General features: G+C 43.6%; 1 protein-coding gene across 4 annotated transcripts in view; it reads left to right on the plus strand.

Annotated features, from left to right (window-relative positions):
* LOC107970072 (uncharacterized) overlaps positions 1 to 21,266 on the plus strand; it is a 203,182-nt gene that overhangs the window by 41,381 nt on the left and 140,535 nt on the right. The window contains exon 3 of one of the 4 annotated variants that reach the window (XR_008541347.2): positions 9,564 to 9,936. The exons of the other annotated variants lie outside the window; for them this stretch is intronic. The gene's annotated coding sequence lies outside the window, so the exon portion shown is untranslated. The remainder of the gene's footprint in view (positions 1 to 9,563; positions 9,937 to 21,266) is intronic. 4 annotated transcript variants of the gene reach the window in all.

The raw sequence follows: 21,266 nt of genomic DNA on the forward strand, positions 1-21,266 counted from the left end.
TCTAAAAAAAACATAAAATCTTTGGAGTTGAGGGCTAGGTGAACATTCTTAGGCATAACACACAAAGCACAACCCATAAAAGAAAGAATGGATACATTGAAGCCCATCAAAATACAAAACTTTTGTTCTGTGAAAACCCATATGAAAAGGATGAAAAGAGAAGCTACAGGCTAAGAAAATACTCAATAACTATATATCCAATAAAAGATTTATACTAAGAATATTTAAGGACTTCTCAAAACTCAAATGTAAAAAAATAAAAGAATCCAATTAGAAAATAGGCAAAATACATGAAGACACATTTTACTGAAGAGAATATACAGACGGCAAATAAGTATATGAGAAGATATTTAACATCATTAACCATAAGGAAAATGTAGATGAAAACCGCAGTGAGAAATCACTACATACCTGTCAGAATGGCTGAAGTAAAGAAATAGTGACCACACCAAATGCTGATGAGGATGCAGAGAAGCTGGATCACTCACACTTTGCCCGCAGGAATATGAAATGGTACAGCTACTCTGGAAAGCAGCTTGGCAGTTTCCTCATAAAACTAAATATGCAATTACTATACCAGACATCCAACAGTTGTACTCTTAGGAATTTATCCTAGAGAAATGCAAACTTAAATTTGCACCAAAGCCTGTCCATGAATCTTTACAGCAGGTTTGTCTATAATAACCCCAAACTGGGAAAAATCCATCTGTCTTTTAGTGGGTGAATGGTTAAGCAAGTGGTGATATATCATATCATGGAATACGACTAGACGATCAAAAGGAATTAATTGCGGATAGTCATAAACATGAATGAATTTCCAGGGAATTATGGGTGGAAGAAAAGCTAATACCAAAAAGTTATATATTTTTGTATGCTCGAGTCTGTTTATATAACATTGTTGAAATGACAAATTTATAGACATGAAGAACAGATTGCCGGTTGCCAGATGTTAAGGAGCGGGGTGAGGGTGAGAGGTGGGTGTGGTTATAAAGGAATGGCCCCAGGGATGCTCTGTTCCCTTTAATGATTTTGACGGTGGAGATGTAAACTTGCACACGTGATGCGATTGCATAGAACTAAACACACGCGTGCACACACACACATACCACCCACACAGGAGCACAAGGAAACTCATGAAACCTCAGTAAAATGGATGGGTTATATCAATGTCACTTTCCTGGTTGTGATATTTCCTTTAATTTTGCAAGATTTTACTACCAGAGGAAATGGATAAAGTGTACGCAGGATCTTTGCATTATTTCTTACAGCTGCATGTGAATTTACAGTTATCTCAAAATAATTTAATTTAAGAAAAAGGATGGTGAGATAGGTGGTAAGAACAGTCAATCTCTAAAGTGGCCCCAATGACTCACTTCTGCTATAAAAAAAAATCAGTGTTTCAGTAGCTATTTGTTGGATGGATGGATGATCATGGTAGGCTCACACCCTTCTCTCCCATTGTCTGCCAGAACCGTGCTTTTGATCTTGCTGGCAGACAAATCCTGGTGGGTCTGCCTTGAGTTTTAAATCTGATGTTAAGTTTAAATCATTTGGACAAAATAAGTGAAATATTTTTTAAGAATAAAAAGTAAATAATTAAATTGTATATAAGAAGGCCATTGATTGTTGTGTGATATATCTCCTGCCGCCTTAATGCATTATCTTATCATTTGCATTTCTTCCTTGGATATTCCTTTAAAAGGAGATTTGTATGAAAATAACAGCGTGGCTAGTGGAAATATAAATTTATATCCTTTTCTTGAGAGGTAACATGACAACATGAATAATTTAAAACACCCCGAAAATAACAATAACGAAAAACCGCTTAGTCTAGCAATTCAACATCTATGAATTTATCCTAAGAAAATAACTGGACAAGTGTGCAAAGATGTATGTGCAAGGATATTGACTAGTATTGTTTATAATGGTGAAGAAAATGGTAATAAGCAAAATGTCCAAAATAAACAAACAAACAAAAACAACTTGAATTGTGGTACAGTAAAACAATTGAGAAGGAAATAGCCATTAAAAACTTAAAGTATAATAAAAAATGAAAAAAAAGAAACAAGCAGGAATACATGTTCCTAAAATTCTCAAAAAAAAAAAAATGGTACTGTGGTTCTGTATTTGCTAAAGTGAGAGGTTGTTTCAGAATAGTGATCTGAAAGAATCCATAGTTATTTGCAAAATACTGAGGTTGTGTGGGGGGATACATAAGCATGAAAATAGGACATCATATGAAAGGGTAAAGACCCCACTGCAACTGTGGAGGGGGGAGAGTTCAGCTAATTACATAGTTGGAAAATGTATCCCTTTGAGTATGTTTACTTATTTTCTGTAATAATTGCTTGCATACATAAAAATATTCATGTCTCCTGAGTTATTGTGTATGAGGAATTTTTGTTTTGTTATCGTCTATATTTTCTAATTTGTAATAAATTTACCACAAGGAAAAACTGAATAAAAACAGCAACATTTATTAAATACGATGAAGAAAGACAACCTAATTCTGACTTCAGAATGAGCCATGCTGCCAACTTCTGGCTGAGTCGGTCCCAGCTTCAGGCAAGTGTATTCAGGGGGCACAGATGAAGAGGTAGGGTTGATGTCCATTCCTAGGAGCTGGACATTTAGTTAGGCCAAGAAAAAAGGATGGGTCCAGAGCTCTTTGAGGGCAAAGAACATGCCTGCCTCATTCCCTAGTGGGTCCTTGTATGGGGCTCAATACCAGGCTTACAAAACATTTGTTGAGTGAAGAAAAGAAAGGGATGCCACTTGCTCAGGAAGGACGTCGGAGTGCCTGCTCTGTGCCAGGCATGGTTCTTTGTGCTTAGGAAGCCGCTGTGAATAGGGAAGCCACGGTCTTGGCATCCAGTGGGGGAATAAAGGGGCCAACCACAGAGAGAGGCATGGGAAGAAACTACTTGCAGCATGAGACAGATGGCAGTCCTGTGGGGCCACAGCAGGAAAGGACTTTCCGGAGAGGAAATGTTCAAACCAAGCTGGCCTGTTGAGTCACCACCAGAGATGGGATGACTTTGGAGGGGCACATTCTAGGGAAAGCAAAGAGAAAATGCAAGAGCTGCAAGGAAGAAACGACTTCAGGGCCTGGAAACAGAGAGAGAGGTCGGGTGTGGCCAAGGTGCTGGGTGAGGGATGTAGGCTGCACTTGGCCTTGTGGAGTCTGGGCAAGTCCAGCAAGGAGTTGGACTTTATTCTGGGTGATACAGGAAGCTGTTGGAGAGCTTTAAAAATCTTTTAATTTTAGAATGGTTTTGGATTGATAGAAAAATTGCAAAGGTAGCACAGACTTCCTACATATCCCTTACCCTGTTTCCCCCACTATCAACTTCTTGCATTTATATGGTGTGTTTGTCACGGTTAAGAAACTAACATAGGTGTATAACTACTAATGAACCCGTAAGCCTTATTCTGCTTTTACTCATTTTCATTAATGTCTTTTTTTTCTGTTTCAAGACCCCGTCCAGGGCACCGCCTCGCACTTAGTCATCATGTCTCTAGACGCCTCTGGGCTGTGATGGTGTCTCAGACTTTTCTCATTTTTGATGACTTTGATGGTTTCTAGGCATCCTGGCCAGGTGTCCTTCAGTTTGAGTTTGACTGATGTCTTTCTCAGGGTTGGACTGGGGTGATGAGTGTTCAGGGAGAGGCCCACAGAGGTGGCAGGCCCGTGATCATATCTGGGCTCCTGCTGTCAACACGCTGTTACTGGTGATGGGAACGTTGGCCACGTTGTGGGTGAGGGCAGACACTGGAGAGATTTAACAGGAGAGGTGACCTGGTTTGCTACATTCTTTAAAAGGGTCAGTTGGGCTGAGGGAATTAGCTAATGTGAGTGAAGCATAGTAGGATGAAACCAAAGCTGTGTTGGTGACAGTGGGTGACCAGGTGGACCTGAGATGCAGATTCGTGCAGAGGTGTGTGCAGGGGTGAGTCATCGAGAGGCTCTGAATGCCAGGCTAGGGAGTTGGCATTTTATCTTAGTAGATTTCAAGCACTGGCCTCAGAGTTCTCTCTTCAAATAGAACTTTACAAAAAAATAGCCAAAGGCAATACAAAACCTAAAGATGAACTTCCTGTGATGGAAAGTGAGACCCTGAGTGCAGCGTCACTGGAGGCTCTAAGATTCCTAAATGGAACCTCCTGGGTGGCTGAGGGCAAACCGTCAGCAAGGCACGTGACAGGCACAGCGAGCCAGTGAGGTTCCTCCCCTCCTCCAGGTAGGAAGCACCTGTACCTGGATCAGGTGGGCAGAATGGAAAGTGTGAGGAAGGCAGGAAGAGCCGAAGTCAGTGTGCCTGTTGGCAGAGGTAGGGGCCAGGACAATGCCGATATTGACAGCAGTGAGAAGCCAGCACCCCCACATGGGGAGGTAGGCATGGGCAGCAAGGTCCCTTTAGAGGCAAAGGTGGAACACCTCTGTTGCTGGGCTCCCCAGGCTTTGGGTGTCCTCTGGGCCTGGTCTCATGGAGTAGTTCAGGCTGGAGACTCAAGACTGCAGAAGACGCTATGGCGAGGGGAGATCCACCTTTGTGTGGAGTTTGGCTACCAGTGATCTGTGCATTGAACTGAGAAACCACCTCCTGGACCCACGTTTCTTTTCACGTGAGCATTTTTGTGATGTGGTGGTAGACTGAGCCAGATTATGACCACAAATGATTGCTCAAGAGGCGATCTGTTAAATATTTAATGTGCAATCACAGTTGCTTGCTGTGGAGCTCCTTCTCCGTCTGAGATGAGTAGGGTCTATTGGCGGGCAAGTTCCAATTTAGTAATGAGATCATTATAATCCTGACCTCCTCGGAAGGATCCTTCACACCAGAGCAAGCCACTTCTCTGAATTCTTTCCACCTCTTCCCAGCATGAATTTAGTTCTCACAACTCTCAAAGGAACTCCCATTTCCTGTTTCTCCCCTACTCCTGACCTCACTCTCACTCCCCTTAGCAAAGTTGTTCTGTCCTTCCAGACTCCTTCACAATGGCTTCGCTTCATCTCACAAATGAGACGCTGAACACTGCTACTTCCACACACTGTGCTTTGTCCCTTCAGGGACAGAGCTGGGGCCTGGTTTCAGCTCATAAAGAGCTCACAGTCTTGTGCTGTTTCTTGGACCAACAGAGTCAGAAATAGCAGAGGTTCTTGTGAGCACATAGAATGTTCTGGAGCCCATCTCAGATCTTTAAATGAGACACTTTGGGGTCAGAGTCTGGCCTCCTCCTTTTACTACACAAGACCCCTGGCTTGGTTAGGGGTTCACCCTTACACCAAACTCCTAGAGTGGTTGATGGTTTCACCCTCTGTGGTGGTTGATCTTAGGTGTCACCTTGACTGCGCCTCTGGGTGCCCAGGTTAAACATTGCTTCTAGGTGGGTCTGTGAGAAGCCTTCCCAAAGAGATTAGCATTTGAGTTGCTGGACTCAGCACAGTAGATTGACCTGCCCCACAGGGATGGGCATTACCCAATTTGTTGAGGGCCTGAATAGAACAAAAGATATAGAAAGAAGGAATTCGCCTTTTTTCTTGACTCCCTGCTTGAGGTGGGACATCTCATCTCATCTTCTCCTGCTATCACAATAGGATTTACACCTCAGCTCCCCTACGTCTCAGAGCTTTGAACTCCAATTATACCATGGGCTTTCCTGGGTCTCCAGCTTGCTAATGGCAGACTGTGGGACTTCTCAACCTCCATCACCACCTGAGTCAATTTCTTTTTTCTTTTTGTTTTTTTTTTTTTTTTGGAGACAGAGTCTTGCTCTGTCACCCAGACTGGAGTGCAGTGGTGTGATCTCTGCTCACTACAACCTCCGCTTCCTGGGTTCAAGTGATTCTCCTGCCTCAGCCTCCCGAATAGCTGGGATTACAGGCATATGCCACCATGCCTGACTAATTTTTTGTATTTTAGTAGGGATGGGGTTTCACCGTGTTGCTCAAGCTGGTCTCAAACTCCTGAGCTCAGGCAATCTGCCCACTTCGGCCTCCCAAAGTGCTAGGATTACAGGCATGAGCCACCGTGCCCGGCCACAAGTCAGTTTCTTATAGTAAATCTCCCCACACCCATATGTGTGTGTGTGTGTGTGTGTGTGTGTGTATATATATATATACACACACATATATGAGATATATATACACACATATATAATATATATACATATATAATATATATACACACATTTATAATATATATATATATACACATATATATAAGATATATACAATATCTCCTATTGGTTCCGTTTCCCTGGAGAACCCTGACTAAACAACCTTCCTAGAGAATCTAGAAAGTAGACTTTGCAGGAATATTTTCTCCCTTTTGCTAGTTGTTTTGTCTTATGTGAACCCTGAAAGAGCCCATTCTCCGAAACAGCTCTTAAGCATCTAACTGGGTCTAGTTTCCAAATAGAGCCAAGCAGCCATTTGCTGACTAGAGGTCACACACATACTCTGTGTTCCAGGAAAGCACACACCCTTGCCATGTAACTTAGGGACATTCAAGGCTGTTTTTTCCTGTTCATGCCACCTGAATCAGTAGCTGTGGGAAAACCTTATTTTCCTCCTGGACCTGAGCAATAGACTGTGACAGCATCGGCCAATCAGAACTGAGCAGTTTACATCCCACAATTGCATAAGTGGCCCAGAGTGGGAAGCTGGGTAAGAGCTTTCTCTATCAAAGACAACCACTCTCTTGGTTCTCTCCGGGCCCACCTTTGTTTTGTACTGAAGGCTGCATCTCCCCAGTTTGCAAACTGCTTGTGCAAATAGAGTCTCTGTTAACCTAATGTTTCTTTCTCAGGTGTTTGGTTAACACTTGTACATGGTAGGCATTCTGTCTATATTTGTTGGGCAGATGTGTGCGTCGAAGGTGGTTAAACTTTCCCAGCCAGAGTGGGCATCTCCTCTGGGGTAAGGAGTTGGTGACATGCAGGTACCTGAGGCCCTGCCATGGGTGCATGGGCTGTGATTGTCCATAGACCACGTTAACTTAAACTTCTGGTCTAACACATAGAGTGGGCATCTTCCTAGGAAACCCTGGAAAAGCAGCAGATAGGACTGGCTCTCAGCAGTGACGAAAAGCAATAAGAGGACAAAATGTGGTACTTTATACAATGGAGTACTATTCAGCCATAAAAAAGAATAAGAACCTGTCATTTGCAACAACAGGGATGGAATTGGAGGTCATCATCTTAAGTGAAATAAACCAGGCACAGAAAGACAAACATCACATGTTCTCACTTATTTGTGGGATCCAAAAATCCAAACAATTGAACTCATGGAGATAGAGGGTAGAATGATGGATACTAGAGGCTGGGAAGTGTTGCGGGGCTGAGGAGGACGGACATGGGGATGAATAAGACCTAGTGTTTGATAGTACAATAGGGTGAGTAGAGTCAACGATAATTTAATTGTACATTTAAAAATAGCTAAGAATATAATTGGATTGTTTGTAACACAAAGGACAAATGCTTGAGGAGATGGATACTCCATTTTCCATAGTGTGATTATGGTGCATTGCATGCCTGTATCAAAACATCTCATGTTCCCCATAAATATATACACCTACTGTGTACCCATAAAAATGTAAAAAAATGATTAAAAGTCTAGATATAATTTAAAAGAGGAAACTGTCTTTGTGTGGAGGCCAGCTGAAGACAGATACTGCATCAGGCACTTGGCAGCCTGGTTTCCAGTAGCTTCTCAACCCAGTGGAGTAGACTCTATGGCCCCATTTTATAGATGAAGAATGGAGGTGCAGAGAAATCACAGCTCTAGCTTTGTCAGGAGGACCATAGAGGTCCAGGGGCTGGAGGTCTGAATATTTAATAGAGGGATTTGAATAACCATGGAAGTTAGCCTGGAGAGAGATTTAGGAGGCAGATAAGCCTAGTGTTCACTGTGGGGGCAGATGCCTTCCCCATCTGTGCAGAAGATTGGCCCAAGTGGCCATGATGACATGGCTCCTACCTACTTCCTAATGGACCTCAGAGAATTAAACAGCGAGGACAACAGCGAGTGTTGTCTCTCAGACCCTTGGCTTTTTCAGGACTGCCTGACCTTTCTTTGTCCTTATTTGGCTTCAAGTCAAGTCAGCTCAACCCTGATTGAGCACCGGCAATGAGTCATGTCTGTGAAGGCGACACAGCCCCTGTCCTTGAGGAGCTTCGAGTCCAGTGACTGTCACTTCAGTGGAAGTTGGGCTGGACACAGTCACATGTGTATGCCAGACATGAGGCTTTGTTCTCGTTACAATAATTGCCCTGCATTATTCTAGCAATTAAGCTTCTCCACGTGTGTGGATGCATGTTCCCAATTTTTTCTGGCCTCTACCGAACACAATGTTAATATTTGAGAGCAGTCCTAAAAAATTAAATAATTATACAAACTGAATTAGGATAGCATAATATTACCAATCAGAGTAATGTGGCTTTGTAATCCAGTGTGATGTCATATGAATCTACAAATTAGGAAGCATGTCAGAGGAGGAAACCACATCCTTTATTGCTTTGCCTTAAATAGCTTAAAACTAATCTTTTCCATGAGCCAACAGCTATCTCTCATGTTTAATAATGCTCCTCCCTGCCCAGATGAAGCTAACTAAATGATGTTGCCCCCTGCAAATGCCTGGTGCCAGGGCAGGGACACAGGGAATGGCAGAAGGGGAGACCAGATGTTGGCTGAGGCATTGATTTATGGGCATGACCTTCCATGTGCCCCGAGGATGGCTGAGACCAGGGTTTGATGAATGCAGTGCTCTGTGTGAGAAGTTCTAAGGTGACAAGCAAAGATTCTATCCTCTGGAGGGGCAAGCCCTATTATTAGGTTGGTGCAAAAGTAATCGCAGTTTATGCAGTTGTAATGGCAAAAACAGAAATTACTTTTGCACCAACCTAATACCAGACAGAGGAGGTGCAAGTGCATGCCACCAGGGCAGGTGCAGGTGATGGGGGCAGAGAAAACTCAGATGTCTCCAATCTGTGCAGAGTAGGGAAACAGAAAAAGCTAAGTGAGGAAAGTGAGATTGCTATCACACAGATGCATGTCTTAGGTTTTCTGATTCCATTCCTCATGAATTTCATTAAGTAATCAAAGTGCTAAGCATGAAATGTGGGTATGCTGTCACCAGGTGGCAGCAGCATCCACTCTCCAAAATGCATTTTGTTCAAACCTGGTATGTGCTGGGTATTCTGAGCACATAGCAGAGACTAAGGCAAAGAGTCCCTGGCACTGTGGAGCTTAGAGGCTAATGAGGTGGCAGGTGCTTACACTTTAGAAACCGTTGTGAGGAATAGCTAGTGGTAGTTAAATGATACAGTGATAGTTAACAGAGAGAAAAGCTTTTCTCTCACTCCAAGCTATATTTTTATCACTATTAATATAAATAGAAAATAAATATTAAAATAGTTATTAAATCAAAAGATAATGTTGCATTTAGTTATACGATTAAGTAGAGGTTTTCAAATATTTTTTAGCTTCGTGCAACCGAAATTATATGAGGAAGCAAAAACCACAAATACAGAAAATAAGAAGAACTTTTCTGTTTGAACAGAAACGAGGACACTGGGGAGGCCCTTCCAATGCAGGCCAGACTTTTAGGGGCTGGACAGAACACAGCTGGAGAAACATCCACACCACACGCGGTTTCACCTGCCACACGGCAGCCCAGGTGCCCGGATCACTGTGTGTGGAGACTCAGGCTCACCGGCAAACCTCTTCCGGTTCCGGTCAGGGTGCTGCCTCCCTATCCACTGGGAGTCCTTTTGCGTTTCAGATGCTCCCAGGCTCTCCCGCAGTTTAAAGACTTAACTCAGCGGCTTTCAGGGCCTGTGGTTGAGGGACTCCGAAAGAACTGTTGCTGGTGGACCGGTTCAGGGTCTTGACTTCGCCACACAAAAGAACTTGAGAGCACGTCCAAAGTAAAGGTAAGCAAGGGAGTTGATTGCACAGCGAAAGCGCACTCTGCCAGCGGATCGGAGCGGCCGCTCAAAGGCGAGGCAGTGCTGGCCGACACTGGGGAAACCCCCTTTATGGGGGTCTTACATGATTATTCATGAAGGGCTGGGAAGGGGTGTTGCCATTAAGCATGTTCTGGGCTGTCTCCTGGTGGCACATGTGCTGTGGTTGTGCATGCTAGTACACACATCGCATGTCTCGTTAGCATCGTAAATCTCCACCCAGTTCTTTAGTATTCTAATGAGCGCAGGTCAGCCCAAGGACACTCATCTTGGGTTTCTGCACTTGGATGAATTCGCGGATTTTTCCTTCGCTCTTTGACCTCCTCGCTAAAGGATGGTCTAACCACGAGCCTTGGATGCGGCTTGTGCACCGCAGGTGGCTTGTTCTCGCCATCTATTTAGCAAGTTTGCTCTCCTTTAAGTGAGGCTGTGACCACCCTCTCTGACCTACCTCAGAACCTGTTGCTTAGCTTCAGAAATCCAGCCTGGTGCTGGGCTGAGGTCAGCCTGAGGTCAAGCCATGCCCCTGAGACTTAACTACCCTTGGATACCAATTTTCAGCAACAGAAAAGAATGAAAATAAAGTTCACATGAGGGCTAGTGCTGCTGGCAATGAGAAGGTCCTGTGACTACTTTTATTACCACTTCAACGATAAGGAGGTGACTTTTCATTCTCATTTCTCTCTCTCTAATATTTTGCATTCTCCAACTGTTATCTGTAAGAACATCTTAGCGCATTTGAAAAGCAGGGAAAATACATAATAAAAACCACAACCAACCACACCATCTTAATGATAGCACTATTATTTTGTAATTCCTTCCAGTATCTTTGCCCAAGGTTTATTACTTGTTGAGTATTTGCAATTGTCCTCAGTAAAATTCTGAGACATGATTTTTAATTTAACATACCTTAAGATTTTTGTTTGCAGGTGGCTGAATTTCTTCAGAAAAATTATTTTAAAGGCTACTCAACACTGAGCAGTTAGTATTCATTCAGGTGGCCATTCTCTGACGCCTGTATTGCTTCCAGCTGTTGGGAAATGAACCCAGTGGAGAATATTGTTTTTCTTTTGCTAACAACAACATCCGTTAGGACAGATTTCCACATGTCTGATTGCTGGGGCTGATGACACAAACATTGACAATAGCGCTTCACGCGTGTTGACTGATGATTTCCAAAAGCTTATCTTCCCAGTAGGCAGTTTTCCAGATGCTTCCAGAAATAGATGAGAATGCCAATTTCATCACACTGTTGCCAGCACTAGGTATGTCCACTACATTTTAATGCTAGTGTAATAGGCAAAGGGGACCTGCTGTCTGTTTCACCATTCATTTCTTTGCATGGTTGTCAGGTGGGACATTCCATTCTCCTGGAGAGGCCAGATCACTATGTCTCCCAGGAGGCCCTGGCAGAAGCTGCTCTGGTGTCCAGCTCCTGTGTGAAGCCTCCTGGTCCCTGACTCTTGGAACAGACTTCTTTTCTGCCCTTTAAACACCCCTAACATCATGCGTGGTCCTTTGCTGTGATACAGTTGTTCCCCATTCTGCATCGTCATGAGGCTGTCTACACCCTTTCTCTCTCCTGGGCAGGGCTCCGGCTCTGCAGGGGATAGGGACGTGTGTTACTCTCTTAGTCCCCTGCCTTGTCCAGCACAGCACTGTACATGCCACAGAGGCCCCACAGAGCTTGATCAAAAACTAACAATGATTAAACCAAAATTACGAATGGACAAAAAATTTCCATCAAGAAACCTCAACATTTTAATGTTCATGAGGGGGGAATGTAGGGTAAATGCACCTGATAGTAATAAGCATACCCTTAGAATGACCCTGTATGGCAGATGCGCCTAAATGTGTGTTCTGTGCTAGGGAATCCAGGAGTGGCCAACCTGGAGATTGATTCTGTGTCTATGATAAACATCTGAGCCCCTGGCCTGTTCTGTGGAACGTGGGCTGTTCACGGGATTGAGGCCCTGGGTTTCGGATTGGATGAAGGTTGCCAGGGCGAGGTTACCAGGAGGGTGTTAAGTGAAAATGGTATGTACATGGCATGCTGTTCAGAAGAGGTTACAGTTTTCCTGCCTGGCCCGCCACCACTGGAGCATTTCTGTACATAAGGTGATTTCCCTGTTCAGCCCACCACCATTGAACACTCTCCCTGCACGTAAGCCCCTAATAAAACCCCATGGCTTGGTTGCTAGCTCTGGGTCTCTTCGGCCTTCCTATTGAGCTTAATAGGGGTTCAGCACAACCTTGGAACAAAGAACAACAAAAAAATTGGTGATCTTAGCTCTAGTTTTCTTTCTTCCCTGAATCACATATGAAGGGAGTCATGTGGCCTTTCAGCCTTATCTCATTTGAAAACAGAGGCTGTAGGATCAAATCTCAGTCCCCTTAGTCCTATATTTAGGAGTCAAACTCTGACTTCTTCATGGGGCTGTCATCAGGTGGCAAAGCACACAGGGCAAGGTGGAGCAGGAAGCTGCTGGACGCTCTGCCTTCCTTATCGAAATAGTGAGGTTACATGGGGAGAGCTGTGGTCCTGATTCACTTGAGTGTTTTTTAGGGACCTACTATGTGCCAAGCATTGAGCTGCCTCTGATAGTGAAGGTAGAATGTGATCAATAATAGCTGTGTTTAACAACACTGTTGTCTGAGCTACTTATGATGTTAGAGCTTGATGTCAGGAAAGCCAGCTGATCAGAGTTGCCATTCAGTATTTGGCCTCACTAGTAATTTCTTCATTGTATAAAGCAGTGCTTCTCGTGCACTAGCAAGCATCAGCGCACCTGGAAGACTCGTTAAAACACAAATTTCTGGACCCACTCACTGAGTTCCTGCTTCAGTAGATCTGGGGTGAGAGCTGACAATTTGCATTTCTAACACATTTGCAGGTGATGTTGCTGGTCTGGGGAACCACAATATGAGCGCCACTGCTGTCAATTGAAATAATAACAGTTCCCATATATAGGCGATTTACCTGTGCCAGGTGTTATGTGGACAGCTTTACTTGCCTTATCTCAATTCCAGAGAGACTTACAAAGGAACTATTGATAGCTTTAATTTCTGAGATGAGGTATCTGAGAGTAAAAGCTGTGAAAACCCTGTTGAAGCTGGCACAGTGAGTGGGATTGGGGCTGAGCCCCCGTCTCTCTGGCTCCAGTCACATTGCTATCCATGCTTGGTGCACCCACTGAGTTACCAAGCCACTCTACCTCCTTGGGGACCCTTCTCCCTATTTACCAATGAGTCACCTTCAGATAACACTGGGCCCCCCCCAGGCAGTGCAGATGCCACCTAACAGAACATTCCCAGTTCCTCCTTCAAATTCTTGGGATGTTGTTGCCTTCACCCCACTTCTCCATGTGCCATAATCACTCAATAAATTGTTCCTGTCATTTTAAATGATTGCCTTTTAAATATCAATAAAAAAGATCAAAGATTATATTTTATCTTCATGATTCCTTCATGACGCCCTTCCTTTCTTTATGGAGATCTGTATTTCTGACCTCTTCCTTATTCCTTCTCCCTGCAGAACTTCCAACAATTTTTTCAGAGCAGGTCTATGGGCTGTGAATTCCATCCAGTTTTTGTTTGTCTGAGAAAGTCTTTGTTTCTCCTTTACTTTTGAAGGATCTTTCTGGATAGAGAAAGAAAGCGTTTTCTTTTTTCTTTTTTTTTTCTTTTTCTCTCAAGACTAAATGTTTCATTCCATTCTCCCATGGCTTGTGTGGTTTCTGATGAGAAGTCTGCTGTGATTCTTATCTTTGCTCCTCTCTAGGTAAGAGGTTTCTCCCCCAGCCCTTGTCTTGTTTCAAGATTTTCTCTTAGTCTTTGGGTTTTCTGCAGTTTGAACATAATATACCTAAGGGTATGTGATTGTGGCTTTTGTTTATTTGTTGCTTGTTTTGTATTTGTCAGTTCTCTGGGTCTATCATTCATTTTGAAATGTTATTAGCCATTATTACTTTGAACACTCATGTGCTGTTCTCTCTTTTTCTGGTATTCTGATAACACATACATAAAGCCTTTTGATGTTGTTCCACAGTTCTTAAGGATTCTGTTGTTTTTTGTTAAATATGTTTTTCTCTTTGCATTTCAGTTTGTGAAGTTTCTGTTGCCATATGCTCAAGCTCACTGATTCTTTCCTTGGCTCTGTCTGGGCTACTGAAGAGCCCATCAAAGGCATTCATCATTTCTTTTGCAGTGATTTGATTTTTTGTATTTCCTTTTGATTCTTTCCTAGTATTTTCATCACTCTGCTTATATTACTTATCTGTTGTTGCATGTTATCTAGTTTTTCATTGGAACCCTTAACATACTAACCACAGTATTTTAAATTATCTGGCTAATAATTCAGAGCAATAGGAACTGAGGTCAACAGGCCTTAGTGTGAGGATTTATGTTCATCTGGCTCAGAGTTGGGCTGTGTTCAATATTTGCTGTAGGTGCCAGAAGCCTCGCCTCTCGACCTTGAGTCCTGCTCTTCAGAGCCTCTGTCTGGAGCTCTTTCAACTGTAATTCACTGCTGTTATACTGAAGCCCTGTTGTTGAGGTGGTAAATTGTAGGGGAAGGGGAGTGTCCTATAATCATCAAATTAAATCTCAGTCCTTCAGTGGGGCTCTGTGTCTGGCCTGTGACTTCACAAGTGTTTCCCCCAGCCTTAGGTGAGACTGGAAGGCTGGAGGGAGCTGCAGTAGAAAATGCCCTTCCCCAGGCTGGAATGAGGCTGAGAAGTCTTTCCCTTGGAGAGTGGACCTTCCAGGGGAAGGAGAAGGTCTGGTGTATTTCATAAGGAATACTCTTCCTTTCCCTGCCAAAGCTGGGAGCAGCTCTTTCCAGGATCTTCACCATCAGAACCTGAAGGGCTCCTGGAGATAAAATCCATAAAAGCGTGAGGTCTCCCCAAGGCTGCAGTGACCAGTCTTAAATTGCCTTCCTCAGTCTCACACATTCAGTTCATAGGAATGTGTCAACTTGGTCATCTAAGTGTTCCTACCAGTTTATGTCTACAGCGGCTTCTGCTCCAGAGAGGCAGAGTTCAGCTGTGATTCTCTGGACTCATCCAGAGATGGAGAGATTCCAGATTTCTGGGTAGTGACTTACCCTGTTATCAAAAGGCAAACTTACAACAAACTTAAAGGTCTTAATGGGCTTTTATTTTCAATTTTTCAACACCTCATTCTATAGAGTCCGTGTTCTAATAAGCTGAGCATAGGAAGTTGGCTTCATGGGCAGAAAGGGGCTGAAGAAAGCAGAAACAGAAAGCAGATTGGGCACTTTGAAGATATTTTCCTTGTAGGACTAAAACAAAGAGAACTTTCTTATTATGCTGACTGGTCATTTTGAAGATATTTTCCTTATGGGACTAAAACAAAGGAAACTTTCTTATGCTGACTCAGGTTAACCAGAATCTCTCGTTTTTTAGGAAAACTGGTTCATTTCAAAGTTCAGTTTCATTAGGTAGCCCTCAGTACATTGACTCCGTTTTGGTCTGCCCAGGGCCTAGTGCAGGAGGCCAGTCCTAAACAATGGCCTCCCATGAGCTCTGTTTCACACTGTGAACTCAGTTCTCCAATAGGTTCAAGAAAGGTCATTGATTTTCAGTTTGTCCAACTTTTATTTGTTGGAAGGACTGGAGTGATGACTTCTAAGCTCTTTACATATAAACTTGAAACCTAAACTCTCTTCCTTATATGTAAAGGAAAAATGCCCCCTTTCATGAATATATCAACGTATGTCATCTGTCAACTCTTTGACATAATTTACACACTCAGATAAGCCCAATTTTTAGCATTTTCTAATTGAACAAGAGACTTATGGTTTTTTCCCAGGAAATGTTGTGTCCACTCTCCATTCCCTTGTAGGAGATTTTTTTTTGGGAAACAGGAGCCCAGGAGAGCCCAGGTGACACCATTTTAGAATTAATGCCATCTTAAAACCAGCAAGGCTCATTCCTTGCCAATCACAACCCATGGTCATAAGATGTTTATGGCTAAGGAAGCAGTTTACAATGACTGCAAGGACAAACTCCTATGACAACAAAATGTCCAGATGCCCCAATGTACATAAAAATATATGCCTTCAAGATACTTCTTATTATGCTTTGATGTACATATGCACTAAAATGCCAAATACAGTTTTCTTTAAATCAGCAGAATAATAAATTTTGTCACGCTGTCAGCCCGTCTGCACATAGTCATAGCTTAGCTTAGCTTTTGCATAGATAAGATCGCTATGGAAGAAAAACTTAAAACAAGGATGATGTGTTCCTTCTCTCACTTTCTGAGGATCCCCACTCTGTAATTGGAGTAGCTTTCAATAAATGATCTCATTTTATTGTATTCTGTGACTCACCTTGAATTCCTTCCTGCACAAGATCCAAGAACCCTCCCTTAGGGTCTGGATTGGGACTCCTTTTTCCAGTAACAAGATAATAAATGAGAGATGGAATTAATTCAAAATAGCACTTGTTGGAGTAACATTAAGGGGTAAAGATCATAGGAAGTTGGGAGAATTACTTCTTGTTTGGTCCAATATTTGAAACACTGTCATCAAATGAGCCCCGGATATTTTCATATTATTTAAATGACTGACTTCTAGCCCCTAGATTTTATCTTCCCAGGAATGTATAAGTAACTTTAACAACATGCTGTATTAAAACACATCGACACAATTATATTACAAAATGAGTGCATTCTTTTCAATATATTGGAATTAAAATACACGATCAAAGTAATAAGAATTTTTCCCACTCCTCCTTCCCCTCCTGGCAACCTCACCTCCAGGATTTGTAACAGAGCCTCTGCCCCCAGCAGGCCTGTCCTCACCAGTGCTTGCAAACTGCAAATTATATGCAAGTTGTTAAAACAGTGCCTGGAGGCCTTTATCAGCCTGCTAAAGCTTATACATGTTTTGTTTGGTAGAGAGGAATAAAGCAATTAAAATCGGATGCGTTCTGTTTATACGTGCAATTTAACTAACATCACCAGTGCCTCTCGATGTCTCGAGGTGCTCTCTGATACCAAGAACACAGAGGGATCTTTTCTGAACTTCTCGCAGGAAGTGGGTGAGGCCTCATGGGGTTTGGGAAGCGTCTCTTCCTTTCTCCAGAATCGTATGCTTTGTGGGCAGAGATCTTCAATGGATTTATCTAAACAACTGTGTGCAGTGGGAAGTCAAAGACCATGGATTTCAGGGAATTAAAAACCTGAGGGTTTCAGGAAGAAAAAGAAGGCAATTTGAGGCATTTGGACTTAATGAAACTTACTCAGATGGTGACAGCAGCATTTTCTTGGATGCACAATTGGCCACTGGGGATGCTCATACAGCATTTTTTTTTTTAAGGACTTGGTGGCTTCCCAGACAGGAAGAATTTGTTTTGACTAATTGTGTTCTCTAATGAACCCCTAAACACACTTCCTCTGATAAGCCTGATGAAGTGCTTCACCTGGGAAAAGTCTTGGTGCTGATTTTCTCCACCTGGCTCTCTGGGCTGCAGTTGAAGCTAGCCTGGCTCCACGCTTGCCAACTGATTCTCCATCCTCCTCCACACCCAAATGACTTGTTTCATGATGGCCAAGCGATTAAGACAATGATCCAGATAGGGCAGCCATAGAAAGCCATACAGATGTATCTTTGAAACCTTTGATGGTTGTACTTTGGCAAGGAATAAATTATTTGTATTACTATTGGATTTTCCATTCTTTTATTCCATTGCTTCACTGATCCATTTGGATGTCACACAAGCCTCAAATTTAACAAATGTGAAATAGAATGCTTAATGCTAATCTCTACAACTTATTTCTCCCCCTGTTCACCTACTGTTCCTCTTTCTGCAGTGGGCTTTCCCCAGAGTTTCAGATGGCAGGTTCCCTCTCATTCTTCGGGTCTCACCATAAGTGTCACCATCCTAGAGAGTCTTTTCTTGACCACTTGTTATGGAATGAATTGTGTCTCTACTCCCCATCCCTCCACCACCCCTGCAATTCATGTGCTGAAGCTCTAATCCCCCAATGTTACAGCATCTGGAGATGGGGCTTTTAGGAGGTCATTAAGTGTCAGGCCTCTGAGCCCAAGCTGAGCCATCATATCCCCTGTGACCTGCACGTATACATCCAGATGGCCTGAAGTAACTGAAGAATCACAAAAGAAGTGAAAATGGCCTGTTCCTGCCTTAACTGATGACATTACCTTGTAAAATTCCTTCTCCTGGCTCATCCTGGCTCAAAAGCTCCCCGACTGAGCACCTTGTGATCCCCGCCCCTGCCTGCCAGAGAACATCCCCTTTGACTGTAATTTTCTTTTGCCTACCCAAATCCTATAAAACAGTCCTACCCTTTGCTGACTCTCTTTTTGAACTCAGTCCGCCTGCACCCAGGTGAAATAAACAGCCTTGTTGCTCGCACAAAGCCTGTTTGGTGGTCCCTTTACACGGACACGAGTGGAATTAAGGTTAAATGAGGTCATAAGAGAGGGGTGTATGAATTTGCAGACTTAATGGTGGAGCTCATGCACTCTCTCTTCCTCCAGGGACATGCACAGAGGGAAGGCTCTGTGGGGTTTTGACAAAAAAGAGTCAAACTCTGTAAAATATTTGAAGGGATTTATTCAGAGTCATAAATGAGTGACCAAGGCCTGAGGCACGGTCTCAAGAGGTCCAGAGAACATGTGCTCCAGGTGATTGGGTTATAGCTTGATCTCATACATTTTTGGGGGATAGAAATTATAGATAAAAACAGAAATGAATACGTGCAAGGTGTACATTGGTTTGGCCTGGAGAGGCAGGGGCTCCCAGGTCATAGGTGGATTTAAAGATTTCCTGACGGCAGTTCGTTGACAGGGTTAAGCTCTGCCTGAAGAGGTGAAGTCAGCAGGAAGAAATGCTAAGATAAGGAGGGTTGTGGAAGCCAAGTTTCTTGTTATGTAGATGAAGCCTCTAGGTAGCGGGCCTCAGAAAATAGATATTAATAGTAAATGTCTTTTATCAGGTGCTAAAATGTGCCAGACTCTTAGTTGAATCTCTCCTGGGTAGGAAATTACCTGGAAAGGGAAGGGGATTCTCTATGGAATGTAGATTTTCCCCATGAGAGACAGCTTTGCAGGGCCATTTCAAAATATGTCAATGAAATATGTTTTGGGGGAAAGTACTTTGATTTCTTTCAGGGCCTGCTGTCTGTCATGTGACGCTCTACTAGAGTCAGGTTGGAATTTGATATCTTATTGCTACATGGATTTTCTTCTGTCAGTCTTAAGATCTACATTTTAATGTTAAAGCTGGTCAGTTGTGCCTGAATACCAGGGGAGGAGGGTATAAGGAGGCATGTCGGACACCCACTTCCCATCATGGTCTAAACCAGTTTATTTTGAAATCCCCTTGGCCAAGAGGAGGGTCCCTTCAGTCAGGGGACTTTGAATTTTATTTTTGGTTTACAGAGGACATTGTGACAAGGTGGCCATTTGCAACCCAGGAAGTGAGGCCTCACCAGAACCCGACCATGCTGGCACCTGATTTTGGACTTACAGCCTCCAGAACTATGAGAAAATCCATCTCTTTTGGTTTAAGCCACCAAGTCTGTGATATTATGTTATGGCAGCCTGAGTGACTAACACATCACCTGAGGTGAAGTAGTAGCCCCCATTGTATTCTTCATCAAGACACCTTGCATTTTCCCTTTATAGCAACCATTCCAATCTGTGGGAATTTTGCTGATGGTCCTTCTGAAGGTCAGGCTTGGCCAGGTCAGAACAATGACCCTTTCATGCATCATTCACCTCTATGGCCCTTTCCCCACCCCAGGGACAGCACTGCAGAGCAAAAGTAGGTGAGCAACAAAGACCTATTAGAAAAATAATTTCAGGATGTCAATCCTGTTAGATGACTTTAAAATTAATACTTTCTATATTTGCATAAGGGTGGATTATTTTGTACTCACATGGTCTTAACATATCCACTCAGAAACCCTGTGAAATGGTGGGCCGGCAACGAGGTATCCAGAGAGTTATGTCCTATTTCAGGAGGAGAAAGCCAAACATTCAAAGCAGAGAGAAACCTCACTCTTCAGTTTTCTTTGTGAAGAGAGCACTCTGAGGATCTGTTTCATAAATAATAAAGAATGACAGACACAAAGAGGGAGAAGCAGGAAAAGATACAAAGACAAAGAGGAAAGGGGAAGCAGTATGGAAGAAAACAGGCCAGGCAGGAGCAGGAAGAGAAAGTGTGGAAAGTCGCAGAGATGCAGAGGCCAAGGGTTGGAGAATGAGCCAGGGGGAGCAGAAAAAATAAGCATGGAATGTCACAGAGATGCAGGGGCCACAGGGTGGAGAGTGAGGCCAGGGGCAGCATAAAGAGTAAGCATGGAAAGTCTCAGAGATGCAGGGGCTGTGGAGTGGAGAGTGAGGCCAGGGGGAGCATAAAAAAGCATGGAATGTCACAGAGATGCAAGGGCCGCGAGGCGGAGAGTGAGGCCAGGCAGGACTGTAAAGAGTAAACATGGAAAGTCTCAGAGATGCAGGGGCTGAGGGGTGGAGAGCGAGGACACTTGTGATAGAGTGGGAAGTTCAAAAACCCAGAGAGGGAGCAGGAGTGGTCCTTTCATAATAAGATGTTTGGGGCATCAGACTGTTAGAGTTGGTATTTAGGCAGACATGAGCAGGGCAGAAGAGGGCCCCCTGCCCCAGGGATGTCAGGTGACCATCAGGTGATAGCCAGGTTGTTGTTAAGCTGTCTCTAATTGGCCACGCCTGGCACTAGGGAAAGGCTGTCTTCCAGTAGATAGGAAACATCCGAAGCTGGTGATCAGCTTCCTGATAGGATCTCAGGAGCTGGATGAGTGGGCCCAAGTATGTGCACTAAATGGCAAAATGGCAGAGTTTAACTGGTATGTGACCTTCCTCTAGGAATGCTTACCTGGAAAGGGAAGAGCGCCTCAAATGAGCTTGCACACAATTTCAGCAAACACACTGTGCATGCTCCTCTCCCAAGTGCTGGCAGGCCACTGCATGGGAGCAGCCTGCTGCAAGGGAAGAATCAGGGAAGAAGAAATGTGGACCCTGGAGTCATGTCATACAAGACCCCACCCAAGTCGAGGGTCAGACAGAGCACTTGAATCTCTCAAGTCGCCTGCTTGGCCCTTTCCAACTGTACTTTACTCCCTTTCATTCCTTCTCTAAAACTTTTTAGTAAACTTTTACTCCTGCTCTAAAACTTGCCTCAGTCTCTCACCCTGCCTGCTGCCCCTTGGCTGTATTCTTTCTTCTGCAAGGCAAGAATTGAGTTGCTGCAGACTTGTACAGA

This window comes from Pan troglodytes, chromosome 21 (assembly GCF_028858775.2).
Source record: "Pan troglodytes isolate AG18354 chromosome 21, NHGRI_mPanTro3-v2.0_pri, whole genome shotgun sequence".
NCBI classification, from domain to species: Eukaryota; Metazoa; Chordata; class Mammalia; order Primates; family Hominidae; genus Pan; species Pan troglodytes.